The sequence below is a fragment of the Ochotona princeps genome, chromosome 2 (assembly GCF_030435755.1).
Source record: "Ochotona princeps isolate mOchPri1 chromosome 2, mOchPri1.hap1, whole genome shotgun sequence".
NCBI lineage: Eukaryota > Metazoa > Chordata > Mammalia > Lagomorpha > Ochotonidae > Ochotona > Ochotona princeps.
The window spans coordinates 104,373,340-104,390,965 of NC_080833.1; the positions used below are offsets into that span (position 1 = coordinate 104,373,340).

Sequence of the window (17,626 nt, forward strand, 5' to 3'; positions counted from 1 at the left end):
AACTAGAACTCTACCAATCTTTTTAAATAACTAACAGTCCCAACCTTCGGAAGAGAACGAGCCTCGCCAGGGGCCAGTCCGGGACTGAGCCGGGCGGGGAGGAGAGTCGGGTTTCCCCACCCGCACTGCATAGTCAGGCTCCTTTCACTTTAGCTCGGGAGCAGAGAATCCGATTCCCCAGCTCTTTCTAGAATACCTGTATCTAGAATACCTCTCTTGGGGAATTTGGAGCGACTTGGGAAACTTTGTGGAGTGGCGATTTAACAGTTCAGCATTGGTGGTAGATGAGAAAGATTCAAAAGGAAACCGCCCAACGTGGGGCTCGAACCCACGACCCTGAGACTAAGAGTCTCATGCTCTACCGACTGAGCTAGCCGGGCATATGTATAACACTCTCTACCGCATCCATCGCATTCTCTCCACACAAGCAAAACCGCTTTGTTGTGTCTAACTCACCTGGAAGGCAGCTAAACTGAACTCCGTCCCACGAGGACAACGAGAAAGTAGGCGGCAGGACGTGTACGGGACGCACCAACAGCGCCAAGACATCTGGGGCTTGGTTGGAGCGGGGTGGAGAGCAGAGGATGGACCGTGGGAAATTAGGCCTCACCAGTCCCTGCAGGGCTTCCCTTCTAAATACAAATTTGTGTTGCTTGAGTGAAGAACCGCGTTCAGGATTCGGAGACCAAGATGTCCCCACGTGTACACTCGGGACCTCAGTCCAGATCCACGCCCTCCCCTTATCGGGGGCGCAGCAATCCTGCGGCGATTGTTTCCAGCCACGCCTGCTCCCCATACCCAGGTGAAGACCTGGGTGCCCAATGCCTCGAGGACCTGAGGGCTCCCAGGACCTGTGAGGTCCCGAACTCCTCAGCCTGGGCTGACTGGGTCAGCCTAATGTCACATAATAAACACGGCTCCATAGTGTGTGTTTGTGAGAGAGAGAGAGAGAGAAATCCAACACCTGGGCAACTTCTCCCCCGTAAGTACTCCACACTTGCTAAAACCATTTATTGTGCAAAGCCGAAACAATGTTTCTTCCCAGATGAACACGCGAATGAATCTGGGTAGAGCTGAACGAAAAACCAAAAGGTGAGGCCTGACGCGGAGCGGCTGGAACAGAAAACTTTAACATGAACGACTGTGGTCAGTTTATTCAGACTTTCAGGTAGCACTCTTCTGAGAACGTTCCTGAGATTCCAGCGTTGTCATGCCCTCCGCGGGGTTCTCTGTTACGCAAACAGCAGGGGACCGAGAGATAAAGGCACGTTCCAGGAAGAGCAGGAAGCGATCCTAGAATACCTTGGAGACACATGCTGCCCTGGACTTGCTATCCTGATGACAAATTCTTGTAAAGGCCAGGCCAGGTGGTTGGGAGGCTTAGTGGTTCCGAAATGAATGGTGGAGATGAACCTGTAATCGTGGCTGCGCAGGCCAACGGGACCCTCCAGCGGGAGCCCGGGACCCTGTGCGTGAGGCCAGCAGCCAAGGGGCCAAATGCTTGTAATCCGATTTCTAGGTCACAGCCTGTGCTTTTTCCGAGGCACCCCAGGAGCTCAGCGCCGCCTCCCCTGAATGGGACAAGCGACTAGCGTGGAAGGTGGAAGCGAAGGCGAAAACCTCACGGTTTCAAAAGAAAGTGCCAAGGCGAGCGGAGAAAAGGAATCATATACGATATGCCGTGACTCGGATTCGAACCGAGGTTGCTGCGGCCACAACGCAGAGTACTAACCACTATACGATCACGGCGCGCCACACGCACAGACGCAAGCACGTCCTCTGTTTCGCGCCTTTTCTCAGCACCACTGCCTGCCGGCCTCGCGCGGGGTCGCCTCAGTCGGAGACGCAGCCGCTCGCCCTCCGCCGGCCTCAAGCCCCGACGTCCGGCTGGGACTCCGGCCTCTCCGCGGGAGCCGGTGCGCTCAGACCTGCTCCCTGGACGGTGAGCAGGCTGCGGCGCCCCGCGCTGCGACCCCTGCCCCTCACAGCATCGAGCTGTCTTCCCCAGGGCTGCGAGACGCGACCCGCAAGGATCTTCCTCGGTGTCTCCTTCCCGTTTCAGAAAGTGAGACTCGGAGCTGCCGGGCGGCGGAAGGGCCTCAGACCCCGGTTGGGATTCGTTTTTCTGGCTCCCCGGTGTCGCCGCGCGCTCCCTCTGCAGCTGAGGCGCTGGGCGACGTCCTCCTCCTGCTCCCTCAGCACAGTCAAGCCGCCTCTGCAAATGCAGACACAAATGACATCCCTCTCGGTTTCTAAGGGTGACCTTTGAGCTGCTGAAAAAGGAACAGCTGACAGGTGTAGCTCGTGGGCGCGGCCTGACAGAATGAAAAGATTCACTCCGAGACCAGCTCCACGAGGTAGAAGGCTACAGAGAGGATCAAACGCCCTCCATGCTGGGCGAGGCTGAGGCCCAGGCATCCACAGTGGAAGGAGGGGAGGAGGCACCCGCAGCCTGCGCTGTTCCCCGAGGACTTTGGGCTGAGCCTCCCGCGGCCGCGGGGAGCAGGATCAGGAGGTGGGTCCTCGTGGAGAAGGGGAAAACGCTCCCGGCTTCCCGGCTTCCCTGGCAAGCGTGCAGCACGCCTGCCTTCTTCCCTTCACAGTTGCTTGCCTTTATTTGAAAGGCAGCATTCGAGGTAGAGAGGGGAGAGAGAACGTTTCATCTGCGGGTTCAGTCTCCAAATGGCCAGGAAGTGCAGAGCTGTGCTGACCTGAAGGCAGGAGCTAGGAGCTTCCTCTGGGTCTCCTGTAAGGTGCAGGGGTTCCAGCACTTAGTCCATCTTGCACTGCTTTCCCAGGCCTGTAGCAGGGAGCTGGATCGGAAGTGGAGCAGCTGCGAATGGAACTGGTTCTGCCTCATTTTGGCTCACAAAGACAGTTGGTCGGTCTGGAAAGTCCTGGCTATGGCGAGCCTCCAGGCGTCTGTGGTGGTGACCGTGGCAGGAAGCCCTGCCCTTAGACCCAGGCTGAGGTCCCGGTTAGCCGAAAGCATAGTCAGGGTTCCCCGCGGGACACGGTGTGCTGAGTGCCTCTGATCTCCCACATTGTCTTAAGTAGGCAGAGATTTATGGGGTGATCTCCCACGGTGGCTTTAACCTGCTGCTTGTCAGTAGAAAGAATTGATACTCCAAGGAAATTTAAGGTCTGCGAAAGAGGAGTTTGAAAAAGAGAAACCCTTTATAACCTTCCACCTACCCCCGAGTTTGTTTCACGTAGTTGCTTGTCATCTTTCTTATATTTACCTGACTCACGCCTGCTAAATACGGGTCTCCAAACACAAAACCTTTGGTCTTAAGAAAAACACCTGTAAGAAATGCACAGCTAGCAACACAACCACATACCTGATCCCTATTTTAACAGAAGCTAAAAAGACAAAACCTATTGTTAGGACAAAGTGACGTCAGGGGAGAGCGCGAACGCAGTCCCCCACTACCACAAATTATGCAGTCGAGTTTCCCACACTTGGGGAAATCGCAGGGGTCAGCACCTCCCTAGTGCAACGGAGGAACCTCACCCTGGGAAAAACCACCTGCTTGATCATGGTATCTCTCCTGCCAGGTAAGTACGATCTTTCGCCACAACGCCACTACACAGATACACACCCCGACACTTCACACACACGCTCACTCTCACACACACGCTCCAGCCCCTCTGCGCCCTCACACACACAAAACATGCACGGCTTCCCAAGACACGCCCTCGCACTTTCTCCCACACCACGGAAACCCCTGTCCTCTTCCTGCGGCAGATGCCGGACCAGCAGCCCCTGCGCCTCCACATCTACATATACACGCCCTCTCCGGCCCCGCCCTCCTCCGCTTGGCCCCAGTAGAGGGACACGCCCGTCCCCTCAGTCCCCCTCAGTCCGCCTCAGTGGCTCCGTCCCTCTCAGTCCCCTCAGTACCCCCCTCTTCTCAGCCCCCCTCTGTCCCCTCAGTCACCCACAGTCCCCTCAACCACCCGCCAGTCCCCCCTCAGTACCCTCAGTCCCCATCAGCCCCCCTCTGTCCTTCCCGCCTCCCTTGGGCGGCCCTACAGGCGCCTCTGCCCCGAGCTCCGGCCCTCGCCTGTCCCAGCTTGCTCCGGTCCTTGGCCCCCCTCACGACACTTCTGGAAACTTTCGCTGCGATGTGTCCTGTCTGGACCACTTTGTTACCACAAATGCCCGGTGGGTTCTTTCCTCAGCTTAGTATAGAAATAAAAAGCCGGGAATCTGTTGCAAACAGAAAAGTTTATTTGCGAAGGGACCAGGTGAGCAGGGAAGGGAGGGAAGGGGAAGCACCTCAGAAAAGCCGGGAGGTGGGGTGCCTCTCGAAAGGGAAGGGAGAGAGACACCGAAGATTGCAGGAAGGGTCTTGGGATTTTAAGCCTTCCTTGACCCCTCCTTGTTGGGCGGGGAACCTACAGGTAAGATGTTCCCCATTGGTGGTCTCTTAATTAATTAGAAAATGGGTGGGCAATGCTGGTACCGCCCACCTGAAGGTGTGGCCAAGACCTCAGCAGGCCTGGATGGTCTCACACTTGGCATCCAGTTCCCTGCCTGTGACCTGGGAGAGCAATCACGGACGCTTCAAAGCTCTGAGAGGTTGCCTGTGCAGCCACCTGGGGAAGTGAACCAGTGAAGGGCACGTCTTTCTCTCTCTCTCTCTTCTTCCCTCTTGTATATCTGCCTTTCCAATGAAACTAAAATAACTCTAAAAACAAAAGAAAAAAGAGAGACACAGAAATGAGAGGAAGATTTTAAAAGTGGAGGAGCAGAGGTTTCATTTCAGCAAACAGATAGGAACTCCGCCCAATTCTTCCTAGCAATTCTTACTGATGAGGGTACAAAATTCCCTACTGAATGGCAATAGTCTAAGGTCACATCCCCACTCCCACTGGTCACTAGCCCTGGAGACCCCAGGAGCTCAGTCTGCACCACAGGGAGCAGAACAGGATTCCTCCTGAGCACACAAGCTCCCTGAGCTCAGTGTCTTAAAATGCCACCTGCGGCTGAGGGCTTGACTGCTGCCTTGCAGGCAGAACACTACAGGGTCCAGCCAGGGTCCAGTTCAGTCTGTCTCCCACATCAGATTGTCCATACCCTGATGATTGTAAGTTGCCTGGTCAGGTCCATCCCCTGTCCCATGTCCTGTGCAAACCTACAGGTGCTGTGGCACAGCCCCACACAGCTAAGTGTGCCACAGACCTGGTCCTCACACACACCAGCGGGAAGTGCAGCCTAGTTGGAGCCACTCCCATTAACTCCCACCAGGCCTGCCCCCAGCCACGTTTCTTTTGCGTGCCGGTGTGTGCAGCAGATGAGTTGGGTCTGTGCCGCATCCCAACCAGGCTCTCGTATACACCTATGGGTGTTGCAGCTTAACTCCCCCCATGTTTAGCCAGGTCCTCCCCAGGTCCTCTGCTCTGGGCTCAGGGGTGGAACTGCAATCAATAGCTCTCCTACTAGTCCTGCTTCCAACCATAGATCTTGTGCATTCTAGTGGTTGCTGCGACCCAGCCTGGCATGGCCCACGTCCCTCTTTGCCCTTGCCATTAGGTGCTGCAGCCTGGCCTGGCCCAGCCCGCCCGCACTCCCAACTCTCGCTGGTGAGTACTACAACCTAATTCTGCCCAGTCTGCCGCATCCCTGTCTCACACGCAAACCAGTAGGTGTGATAGTCTAGCCCGGCATGGCCCACACTCTATTCTGGCCCTTGAACATGCTAGTGTTTTAAGGTTTGGCCCAACCCTAGCCAGCCCACTTACAAGCCAACAAGTGGAGCAGCCTTGCCCTGCCTGGTCAACACCCGGGGCTGACTCACTGATCACCAGGGGGAGCTACAACCCACTGGGGTAGTTCTACTATCAGGCCCACTCTTTTTTTTTTTTTTTTTTCAGCCTCAAATTTTTACTTGGTTTCATAATGTTTTCAATCTCTGTTGGGGTTTCTTTTTCTTTTTTTTTTTTTTTTTATAATCCATTTTATTGTATTGTTGTTGACAATCTTTACATAGTTAACTATAGTTGAAGGAAAATCAAGAAAGAGAAGAAAAAAAAAAAAAAAGGTTCAGGGGGATAGGGAGGTGGGCAATGCTATTATGTCCATATTGTTTCCATCATGTATCTGAGGTAAAAGGGGATATTGAGGGAGAAGCCCCACCCGGTTTCCCGCCCACCCCAAGTCTCGGATGTGGGGCATGCTCTGAGATATGTGCTCAAGTGGAGTTAATAGTTCTCCAGTTATGAGTCACTGCCAGTTTCGCTCGATGAGGTGGTCCACTGATTGATATGGTCCATCATGAAGTCTCCATTTGTCCCATATTTCGCTGCCAACATGTAGCTGAGATGAATGATTGTCCTATTCTGTCTTCTGTCTTTTCTTGGTTAGAATTCTGAGTCCAGCAGTTCAAGTGGGGAGATCTCCAAAGATACTTTGAGGTATTCCCAGACCAGATTCTTGTATGTTCTAACAAGCACAGGGCCCGGCACAGTCCATCACCCTGGTCAGCTGGTGGTTGCAATTGCTGTGTTGGTTCTGTTTTCAGTCCCGAGTTGCACTGGAACCAATGGGTGTTGCAGTCCAGTCTGGTTCGGCCCTTACATCAACCAGTGGGAGCTGCAGCCTAGTCGGGGCGACCCTCAATAACCCCCACCAAGCCTGCCCCCTACCCTGGTTTGCCAATTTGTGTAGCAGAAGACCAGTCTGTACCCCATCCCATTTGGCCCTGGTACTTGTCAATGGGTATTAAAGCTTAGTTCTATCTAATCGACTCAACCATCCAGCCCTCACAGATGTTGTTGAGTGCCTCTGTCTAGCCATCCCAGCCCCCGTCCTAGTTTTCATGCCCTCCCACGGGAATAGTGACCCAAGAAGGGGGAACCCACTTTTTCCCTCCCAGGTCTCTCTGTCCCGGTTTATGCACTCTTTAGGTGGTCCTGTGATTTGACTCGACAGAATTAGTCCCCAGTGCCAGCTTCTGCCAGCTGATGCTGTGGCCCTGATCTTGTCCACATGCAGCGCACAGGTGTTGTAGCCTTGCTTAGTCGTGTCTGTCTCTATCCCAGCCAACACTCCCCAGTGGGAGTGGTTGTCCAGCGAGGGGACCAGCCCCTTAACCCCCCCCGCCAGCTCTGCCCCTCCCTTCCTGGATCTCAAGTGTGCTGGATGGGTGCTGCATTCATATCCAGTACAGGCAACCACGCCCTGGCGTTCCAGAATGTGTACTGGTTTTGTCGCAACCAAACCCGGCCCATTCCACACTTTGTTCTGGTGATCGGATTTGCCAGAGGATGACATGAACTGTATCAGGCCCACTCTTACCAGGATCTCACATGTGCCAGAGGGTACTAGACCTGTACCTGGTGTAGTTTGACCCCCAGTCTTGGCTCTCGTGTGTGCTGGTGAATGTCGTGGCCTGGTCCACCCCACACTCAATTCTTGGGTGTGCCTATGAGTGCTGCAGCCTGGAGTAGTCCGGCCTGTTTTCAATCCTAGTTACCATGAGTGTTGGTGAGTTCCACGGTCATATCTAACTCAGCCCATCAACACCCCTAGCTCTTGAGCAAACTAGGTCACCCCCTGTAGTCCCACAGGGGCAAGCTACAACTCCTCCTCAGAATTGGCCTCAGACCCAGTTCTTTCATGTGCCAGTGAGTGTCATGGCCCAACCTAACATGACCCTTTCCCATGTCACTCACTGGCTGGTACTGTGGACTAACCCTGCCTGCCAGCCCCACGGCCCTAGCTTTTGTGTTCCCTGGTGAGCCGTAATCAATGGTAACCAGTCCAGCTCATGTCTCCCATGTGAACAGGTGCATTGTTCTGACCCAGAATGGTTCTCTGGTTTCTCTCCTGCAAACCACCCAGTCTCAGCCCCCTTATTTACCTGCAAGTGCAGTGGCCTGGTCTGTGGATGTGCCTTAGAAGTCATTCCTCACCTGTAATGCGCTCCCTCAGAGGTCCTCCCTCCCACACATCCCCATACCCCCTTCCTGGAGTATTCTGCAGCCCCCCAAGCCTGCAAGCATGTGGGTTCCAGAGCCCAGTCTTCCCGTGGAGTAGCGTGTTGGCCTGGAGACCTGCCAGCCCAGGACCCAAGCAGTCATAGATCCTTAGGTCAGTGCACCACTCAAAAATAAATACATTTTTAGTAAATATTTATTTATTTTATTGGAAAATCAGATTCATAAAGAGAAGGCAAGACAGAAACAAAGAGTTTCCATCCACTGTTCACTCCCCAAGTAACTGCAACAGCCAGAGCTGAGCTAGTTCGAAGCTGGGAGCTGGAGCTTCTTCTAGGTCTTCCATGCAGGTGCAGGGTCTCAAGGCCTTGGGCCATCCTGCACTGCTTTTCCAGGCCACAAGCAGGGAGCTGGAAGGGAAATGGAGCAGCCGGGACTTGAACTAGTGCCCACATGGGATTCTGGCACAGGCAAGGTAAGGATTTAGCCAAAATAAATAAAATCTTTAAGAAAAATACAGGGCTTGGCCTGGTGACTTAGCAGCTAAAGTGCTTGCCTTGAATGCGGTCACTTGGGGAGTGAATCATCGGACAGAAGATCTTCCTCTCTGTTTTTCCTCCTCTCTGTATATCTGACTTTGTGAGAAAAATAAAAAATAAATCTTTTAAAAAAATAAAGTACAAATTTTAAAATGCTTTCCTCATCCACATCAGATCTCAGTGGAGCAGCCAGAATTTGAACCGTCCTCCATGTGGATGCTGGCACCACGGGCAGTCTTAAGCTACTACTCCATAGTCTGATTGTAATCTGTATCAACAGGCATGTACTTCTCAGGATTCCTGCTCTCACACTGTTTTCTTTCATGACCCCCCACACCACCTCCCCAAACTGACCAGGAGCAAGGAGAAGCTGACCAGCAGTTTACACATGTCACTCATCTGCGTGATGCAGTGGCAGGCATTCAGCAATGTCCTGTGTGTGTAAGCTTCTTCACCCACTATGGCAGGCTGCATGGAGGCATTTTGGACTAACCTAGGCTGGGTTACAAGGCCACCCCTGAGAGTGAGAGAACAAGACTACCAGATACACCTTGCTTTCAAGTACCCAGAAGGTCATGGCAGAGTGCAAATGCAGCCCCCCCCCCACACTACCACAGATCATGCAATTGAGTTTCCTACTTGTGGGGAAGTCACAGGGGTCAGCACATCCCCAGTGCAGTGGACGAGCCTCACCTTGAGTAAAGCGCCTTCCTGGTGGTGGTATTTTCCCTGCTGGCTAAGTAGGGTTTTTTCTTTCAGCCCCAACACAGCTGCATCTTTCCCCTGCATTTTAAAAACAGGTTCTATTGACTCTGCGCACCCCTGGCCCTTACACAATATATATGGATTTACAAGCAACGGTCCCATACTTTGTCCCACAGCACTGGAAGTCGCGTCCACAGCAGGTAAAGGCATGGTAAGTCTTGCTTCTTAATGTCTAGTGAGCCACATCCTCTGCATGACACCGCCGCAGCTCCCGGGCCTCCCGGGCTCCCTGTCTTATGCTTTGCCTGGTGGCCGCCCACCAGCGCTCCCTCTCCCGGGGTTCCACCCACCTCGGGAAACTCAGATCACTGCCTGAAAAGTCCTCAAGACAGCCCATCAGAGTTTGGAAGTGGGAAGTGTAGCCACATCTCTACTTTAGAGCGCAGCATACTTTCAGAAACCACCAACACCCCAAGACAGCGCAACCGTGCCTTCCAGCAGGAGCCCGCGATCGTCGATCGTGGTGTGAGACCTCCGTGGGGTCCTCGCCGGCTGTGGGACTCCCGCAGCATCTCCCGCAGGGTCTCCGGGTCCAAAACCGAGCGTGGTGCCTTGCTTCTTGGCCGCTGACTTTCCAGCCCCAGAAGCTGCAGGAGCCCGCGGGTCAGGAACAGCCGAGCCCGGGCGCGTCCCGGCCGCCTCCTCGGTGGTCCTCTGCGCGCTGGCCGTCAGATCTCGCGGCCTCGGGGCCAGCGGGAGCCCTAGGGTCGCCGCACCCTGCCCGGTCCTGACCCGGGCGGCCTGACCTGCGTGCTGTCCCCTGCTCAGCCCTGCAACCCTTCAACCTGCCCACTGTAGCCATTTTGAGAATATCTGGCTTCTAGAATTAGGGGAATCAATACCCTTTTAAAGATTTTGCCTACTGAGTTTCATTGGACCATGTCTTTTAACATTTTTTGTGTTTATTGAAAATGATATTGCTTCTTTAATCAGAACCACCACCACTGTATATTTCACACACAGCCTTTGCCTAGAGATGAGAAAGACCATGCAGCTGATAGAATCTCAGGCCACCCATGTGGAAGTTTCCCAAGTGTGAGTCTTCATAGACATTTCCTAACCCCAGTCATTGATAGAAATCTCCTTCCTTGTTCAATGACCTTATTTGTACAGCAGAGAAAAAACGAGCGGAGCTTCTTAAGCATTTGTGTCCATAAGATGTAGTAGGAAGCAACCAATCAATTGCGACCTTTTGTGTGTTTTTTCTTCTTCTATGGAAAAGTCAGATACACAGAAAGGAGGAGAGACAGGAAGATTTTCCATCCGACGATTCACTCCCCAAAGTGGATGTAATGGCCGGAGCTCTGCCATTCCAAAGCCAGGGGTCCGGAACCTCCTCAGGGTCTCCTACGCGGGTGCAGGGTCCCAAGGCCCTGGACCGCCCGGGACTGCCTTCCCAGGTCACAAGTAGGGAGCTTCAGGTTTGCATGGCTTAAACATGCACACACGCTTTGTTAGAAGCAACCATCTCTATTATTTCCACAAAAATCTACAATAGTAGAAAGCCTCACAATCTTGATTTCACACCCATGGCATGTTTAAAATCTTAAAGTCAAGGAAATGTTTGAAAAGCAGATTTAGAGAGTAAGGGAGGTCTTCCATGCACTAATTGGCTCTTGAAATGGCTTGAAAGGCCAGGCTTGAAAGGCCAGGCTGCAGCCAGGAATTCAAACATTCTCCCGGGTCTCCTTCATGGGTGCAGGGGCTCCAGCATCTGGCCCGTCCTCTGCTGCTTTCGGAGGAGCTTTAGAGGGGGCTGGATTAGAAGTGGAGTGGCCGTGATGTCAACTAGGGCCACAAGTAGGGCACCACCAATTTGAAAAAAAAATGCATTTGATTAAAAAAAAAACAAAAACAAAAAAACTGGCTTTGTGTGTTCATGCAAGGCAAGTGCAAAGAGAGCTTTGGTTCTTATTCTCCTAAAGAGAATAACAAGAAAACATAAAACCTGAGGGAATAGCTTTTGTGTTTGTATTTGTCTCTTTACATGGGATGAAATAAAACAACACTAATGCTCAGAACTTTGCCTAAGTTAGGTGCTGGAAAACACGTACGAAATAGAAACTGTGTGTCTTTGCACTTTGTTCTTTCGTTGGCCGTGAAGAATTCGACACCTGCACAAGTGTGATTTTCCTTCGGTGTGTTGTGTAACTGTGGGCGACCTGAGAAAGAAAAGTAAGTTCCCTGACCGGGAATCGAACCCGGGCCGCGGCGGTGAGAGCGCCGAATCCTAACCACTAGACCACCAGGGAGACGTGAGCAAGCTTGACAGCTTCCATCAGAGATCCGGCATTGCGTCTAATGAGGTGCAGCGCGGTCTATCCGTGGTCCTTCCCTTCTTGGGAACAGAAAGGAGGCAGGCGCCCTGCACACAAGGGCGAGCGACCCTCGGGAGAGCGGAGTTCGGCCGTCGCGCCCTCGTGGGCTCGCACCTCTCCGTCCTCCTCTCCCGGCCTCGCCGGCCTCACGGACTCGCGGCAGCTGCCGGGGAGCTTGCGAGGCTCCTGGAGAAGCGTCGGCACCTGCACGTCCCGCTCAGCCCGCAGAGAAGCGCAGGGCGGCCGGGTCGGGGATTGGCGGGGGACTGCGAGGCGCTGGGTGCGGGGGCAGGAGGGAGTGCGTGGTTCGCCAGAGCTCTGGGCCCCTCCGGCCCGAAGGACAGAGGACACCTGCCTCCCGGCTGTCCCCGAAGCGCTCTCAAGCGCAAGGCGCGGGAGGGCTCCTCCTGCCAGGGTGAGTGGACGTGACCGGGATGGAGGGCCAGGACCGGAGACGTCGCGACGTCAACTGCTCCGGGTCATCTGGAGTCACGCTTCATCGCCGCTAAGGGTGGTCCAGTCCAGGCCCGTCCTGTCTCCGCTCGCAGACCAGGCTGAGGCCGCAGCCTGACGTCCAGGGAGCTTGCGCCCGCATCTTGCCCTCGGCGCGGGGCCCCTGCCCGCAGTTCTGAGAACTTCTTGGCACAACCGTATCTCCGCAGGTGGTTTCGCTGGTGCCGTGGCTGCAATGCTCGTCTGACACACCTAAAGGTCTCCAGTAGGAAGCCGGCCAGAAGGTTGGTTATTGTTCCTGATGGGGAAAGTGAAGGGAGCCGTGAGGCTGAGTAGGGAGAGGAGGCAAAGTGGTGCTACCAAGCAGAACTCATTTTTCAGTCGGAGAATGGCGATTATCCCCCAATTCCCGCCTGCGCGAGACGGAGAACAAGAAAAGTGTTGCGTTTTCTTATCTTGAATCTTCCTCACAGAGACCTCAACACCCTCCCTCCACCCCACCTCTTAGGCTCACGTTGAACAGTTTCTGGCTTTGAGAGCTCCCGACGGCAACTCGTAAGGGGGCTGCTTCCTTCCTGTCATTTGGGAACAGAGCTGTAGACACACTGAACGCCTAGAGAAAATGAAAATGTGGGTCCCAGGGTTAGGCGGCCACCTGCAGGCTCTCCTAAAGACCCCAGTTGGAGTCCAGCGGGAGGTGCTTCTGACTGGATTCTGCAACCCACGTGGGAGACCTGGAAAAAGCTACTGGCTTCAGCCTGGCCTCATCCCGACTAAGGAGCTGGAATAAGGAAAGTTGCCTTGTTCTACATAACAAAAGCTAAGGGAGGTACCCCCTCAAGGCTGTTAGGCTAGGCCACCCACTTGAAGGAGAGAGGGGAGGGCTGCACAGAAGGAGGATGGAGGCAGAAAAAGAGAGGAGGGTATGGTTTTATGGAGGTGGGACTCCATGCCAGTGCATTGTGTAGGGCCAGGGTATGCCAATTCTAGTTCAGGCTTGCTGCTTCCTATTCAGCCACTTGCAGTGCTCCCGGGATGTAGCTCAAGGGTATGTGGGCCCCTGCCACCCATGGCAGAACCTGGATGAAGTTTCCCCGTTCCTGGCTCCTGCCTGGCCCAGGTCTGGCTGTTGGGGCATTTTGGGGAGTGAATACCCAGATGGGAGATCTCTTTCCCTTGGCATCATATCAACAAAGAAGTGAGATGGGGGAGGGCTTCAGGGTACAGAAGGAAAAGCTTACTGGACAGGAACTGGTAGTGTGTGTGGCAGTGGGCAAAAGGACAAGAGATGATTAAGCTCTTGTGACAAGAATTCTGGGAAACGCTCAGAATTGACATTCATGTAGTTGTGCACAAGATCTGGAAAACTGTATTTATGCCAACATTCTTAAGAGCAGTGACTGCCATGTAGCGACGGGGCCAGCATTTGGAAGATGAACCAGAGGATAAGGGTTTTCTGTCTCACAAAGGAGGATTTCTTACATGTCAAAGTTATAAGAAAATATGCTGACAACATTGCTAATTTGGGAAAAACAGATTAATTTGACACTGACATACCACTACGTAGACATCAACTTGGTTACACTTAACAGAGTACACCAAATGCTGGCAAGATTTTCTAGGAATGTCAGAAATCATTGCTGGTAAGAAAGCAAATCATTCTGGTAAGAAACGGATTTAAGGGACTGCAATTTCTACTAGTGTTGAACTTGTGCCTAGGTTAAAACCAGAGAATGAAGTACTTTCTTAAATAGCTGTGCATTAAAAATAAGCTGCCAAAAAAAAAGAAAAAAAAGAAACATCGCACAGAGGATCTTTCTCTGTCTTTCCTCCTCTACGTCTGACTTTGTAATAAAAATAAATAAATCTTATAAAAAATAAATGAAAAAAGAAGACATTGATCTAAGAGCAACAAAAGCAAGTCAACTGTCCTTCCCATGGCTTATTCACAGCTGATGTCACAGTCTTTTCTTGCCTCCATTCTGGTCAGCAAAACTCTCCAGGCCTGTGTCTGGGCGAATCCTTTCCCCCAAAACCACCTGCAATTCTGAGCAAAGCTGAATTTGAGGAAGGTAAGGAACGGAGCCAAAGCCAGAATCATCTTCAGCAACCCGCAAGATCGTGGTGACCCTATCATCGTTTTGCTTCAAAACCCGCAAGTGGTGAGTTTCTTGGTCAGGAATCAGAGCTCCTACGTTTTCTTGCCCTGACATCGGACTGCTGTTCAGAGGTAAACGCTCACTGAGAAAGTACGAAGTGCAGTGGAGAATCTATTTGTGAACGTCAGAGAATTCCCCGTTTCCTCCATTCGTTTATACACAGAATGCAGAAAGCCTCACATTAAAATCCAAAAATACAGTACACCACGCTTATTTTCAAAACAGATAAAAACTAAAACAAAACAAAAAAACCTCCCCAAATGTCGTTGGTATTGGATTTCAAGCAATTGTCGAATAATAAGACTTTTTTTTTTTTGAGAAGAGTTTGTGGAAATAAAAAAAAAACTAACCCATTGTTACCTTTAAGGCAGTAACAGCAACGAGCTGCTCTCAAAGTCAAAGCTTCCTACTTTGTGAAGGAGTATGAAACGAACCTGGACAAGCATAAATATCAGATTGGGTACTTAGATTTTTTTACTGCAAATTCCATTTTCAGGCGGACATCTGTTGACACATACACTGCGGGAGCCGGGGAACAGCTGTGGAGGCCGGGCTGGTGGCCGATGGCAACCGGTCGGGATGGCGGTGTCCTGGGCGCAGGCCCGAGAGTCCTCCCGCCGGCTCCAGGCGGATTCCTCCCTCAGCGTCCTCCCTTTCCGTGGGCCTCCGGGACCTCGGAGCACCTGCCCGGTCCCGAGCTCCTCTCCTTTCGCAGGGCGGACGGCTCAGCTTCCCTCCGCGAATCGCGGACTTGGGCGTTCTGGAAGTTTTCGGGGATCCTCCGGGAGCCTAGGGGACAATGACAGTGGCTCTAGGAACTACTAAAGCCCCTAAAGCTTTTTGAGTCCAATTCTGCGAGGGATTGCAGCGAGATATCTTTTGAATTTCGGTAGGTTGTGTCCTCAGTTAAGAGCCGCCTAGACCCAAAGCTTTGAAAACTGGGAAAAAGATGTAGACAACTGCATTGGCCGGGAATCGAACCCGGGTCTCCCGCGTGGGAGGCGAGAATTCTACCACTGAACCACCAATGCCCTGTCAAGTGTGTTCAGCAAAATGACCAAAGATGGGTATTTGCAAAGCACTCTGCCACTGTGAAAAAGGATTTTTGTAGTGTTGATGAAAACTAACAAAAATGTACAGAAGTTTTTTAAACAGAAAACTTTTTTTAAATGATAATTTTCCTTTTTTTAATTATTATTATTGGAAAGCCGGATATACAGAGAGGAGGAGAGAAAGAGAGGAAGATGTTCCATCAGATGATTCACTCCCCAAGTGAGCCGCAACAGTCGGTACGCGCCAATCCGATGCTGGGACCAGGAACCTCTTCCGGTTCCCAAAGCTTTGGGCCGTCCTCGACTGCTTTCCCAGACAACAAGCAGGGAGCTACCGGGATTAGAACCGGCGCCCATATGGGATCCCGGGGCTTTCAAGACGAGGACTTTAGCCGCCGGGCCCTAAACAGAAAACTTTTGCAAAGCTATCTAAGTATGGAAAGCCTGAATTCCCTGAGGCAACAACTCAAAAAGGTTCTTTCCAATTGTGTAGGATTTCCATAGTGAAATTCACACAGGATTCTCTTTCTTTTTTCTTTCTTTCTTTCTTTCTTTCTTTCTTTCTTTCTTTCTTTCTTTCTTTCTTTCTTTCTTTCTTTTCTTCCTTCCTTCCTTCCTTCCTTCCTTCCTTCCTTTCTTTCTGCCTTTATTTTAGTATTTTATTCAAAAGACCACAGTTTTCAGCATCCATAACACATTTCTTCAATCCATTATTAGTATACATTTTAACATTATAAACTTACTTCAATTGAGCAGAACAAACAGAAGATATGCAATGGGACTGACTACATCTCAACAAGGATCCACAGATTATGGAAACCCAAGATCTCCACCACCATCAAAGCAACCAAGCAAGCAGACTAATTTATTATATGTGTTCGTGTTTTATTTTCCTTTAGGTGGTAGGTTTTGGAAAATCACATTGTAAAACATCAGCCCTTACAAACAGAGCACTGGTGTTTACAGAAATAGAATGTAGTATTTAGATTCCCAGAACTCACCAAGCCAATTATAGATGTCCAGTTGTGGGTCAACAGAGTTATGTTCCAGCCAATTTCACCTCACAAATGATAATCTACAACTCATCTCCCTATACAAATTCCAATTGTCAACATTATCAGAGATTACCACTGCTGTTCTCAACTGTGCTGACAATGCTGTTACTGCTGAAATGTGCATAAACTTTCTTTGGCCACTCTTGTTAATCGGTTAATGCCACAGGACGATTGGTGGATAACTTAGTATCTCAAAACTATATTAGAGGGCTCTGCAGCGTGGCCTGGTGGCTAAGGTCCTTGCCTTGATCCCATATGGTCGCGCTGGTTCTAATCCCGGCGGCCCCACTTCCTCTCTTATCTCTCCTCCTCTCAGTATATCTGACTTTGTAATAAAAATAAAATAAATCCTAAAATAAAAGTCACCCTTCATCATCCAAAAAAAGAACTATGTTAGAATTGTTTAAATGTAATTTCTAATAGATGCTAGACTAGGAAAGGCTCCACACATGCTTCATACAATACAATGGGAACAGAATCAGCACTTTCTGTTGTATGCACAAATCTATAATTCAACTCTGCTTTACCAGTGAAGGTATTATAACATCAGCTCCACATTTCCATCAGATCTTCAGTCAACAAAAATTAAATGAGGAAATTATAGCTGTAAGTTTTTCTGGGAGGCTATTTCAGAGAAATTCAAGTGGCCTAAAATTAGTCATACCATAATGTAAAGTTTTACTATTATACTCATAAGCTTGTACTTGAAAATACTAGCAGCCTATTAATGTTTAATTCTTGTTCCGTGAGATAATCCTATTTAGGAGGTGTGGCACAATATCAGCCGGAAATTTAAACAGGAGGCGCAAGTGCAGAGCTTAACTAAGAGGTGATTAACATATACTCAGTCACCAGCTTAAATTTGAAATGTCTTCCACTAAGAGCTGCCACTGTAAAGTTCACACGAAGTAAATTAACACAGACGTGGCAGAACACGCAATGCAAAGCATGTTTGCATAACAAAAGTAAATGATGAAGGTTAGCCAGCACAAAGTCCACACAGGCATAGACACAAAAATTTGTATGCAAATTTTAAGGTATACGAAAAGACTCACTTGAATAATTTTAGGTACAGCTTGTAGACAATTTATTTTTTTTCACATATTTTATTATTATACCTCAAATACCAAAAATGATAAAAGCAACATACAAAGTAAAATTATAAAGCAGCTTAACACATAAATAAAGATAGAAAGATTCCTGATAAAATGTTGTTAAGTCTTGCCTGGCAAAACTTAAAATGATAATACATCAAGACAATATATTTTATATCCCTTAAATGGAAGGTTAGTTCATCTTCTAATACCTATCTAATCAACAAAAATATTATCATAACAAATT

The 17,626-nt window shown here is 50.6% G+C and overlaps 6 non-coding genes across 6 annotated transcripts; all 6 read right to left on the minus strand.

Moving 5' to 3' along the window:
* Window positions 1–307: 307 nt before the first annotated feature.
* On the minus strand, window positions 308–380 carry TRNAK-CUU (transfer RNA lysine (anticodon CUU)). The gene has a single exon. It is a non-coding gene; the product is annotated as a tRNA-Lys (tRNA).
* Window positions 381–1,677: 1,297 nt separating this feature from the next.
* On the minus strand, window positions 1,678–1,749 carry TRNAH-GUG (transfer RNA histidin (anticodon GUG)). Its single transcript has one exon. It is a non-coding gene; the product is annotated as a tRNA-His (tRNA).
* Window positions 1,750–3,401: 1,652 nt separating this feature from the next.
* Window positions 3,402–3,566, minus strand: LOC131479690 (U1 spliceosomal RNA). Its single transcript, XR_009245048.1, has one exon. It is a non-coding gene; the product is annotated as a U1 spliceosomal RNA (small nuclear RNA).
* Window positions 3,567–9,057: 5,491 nt separating this feature from the next.
* Window positions 9,058–9,227, minus strand: LOC131479693 (U1 spliceosomal RNA). Its single transcript, XR_009245051.1, has one exon. It is a non-coding gene; the product is annotated as a U1 spliceosomal RNA (small nuclear RNA).
* Window positions 9,228–11,428: 2,201 nt separating this feature from the next.
* Window positions 11,429–11,500, minus strand: TRNAE-CUC (transfer RNA glutamic acid (anticodon CUC)). Its single transcript has one exon. It is a non-coding gene; the product is annotated as a tRNA-Glu (tRNA).
* A 3,638-nt stretch (window positions 11,501–15,138) lies between these two features.
* TRNAG-CCC (transfer RNA glycine (anticodon CCC)) lies at window positions 15,139–15,209 on the minus strand. The gene has a single exon. It is a non-coding gene; the product is annotated as a tRNA-Gly (tRNA).
* Window positions 15,210–17,626: the final 2,417 nt, after the last annotated feature.